Genomic DNA, 292 nt, shown 5'->3' with positions numbered 1-292 from the left:
GACTCTTGCCTTTGTTTTCGTCCTTACTTGTTCTATGTGGCACAACTACATGTTATAACATTTTAAAAGACCTTTCAAAAGAGTGAATTAATTTTAATTTGTGTTGGAACTAAAGGCATTGGCTGAAAGGTGGTGCTTTTAACAATTTTGAGATCCAGCTGCTTTCAAATGAAGAGACAAAAGCAACCAGTATCAATCGTGTCAGTCATAGTGTGCAAATCAGATGGAAAGCAGTCTGTAGCATGTGTTGAATTGGGAGAAGGACTATGAACTACAATTCAGTCATCTAGCT

The sequence above is a fragment of the Anolis carolinensis genome, chromosome 2, assembly GCF_035594765.1.
Source record: "Anolis carolinensis isolate JA03-04 chromosome 2, rAnoCar3.1.pri, whole genome shotgun sequence".
In the NCBI taxonomy this organism is placed as follows: domain Eukaryota; kingdom Metazoa; phylum Chordata; class Lepidosauria; order Squamata; family Dactyloidae; genus Anolis; species Anolis carolinensis.
This window is presented reverse-complemented; position numbering follows the sequence as displayed.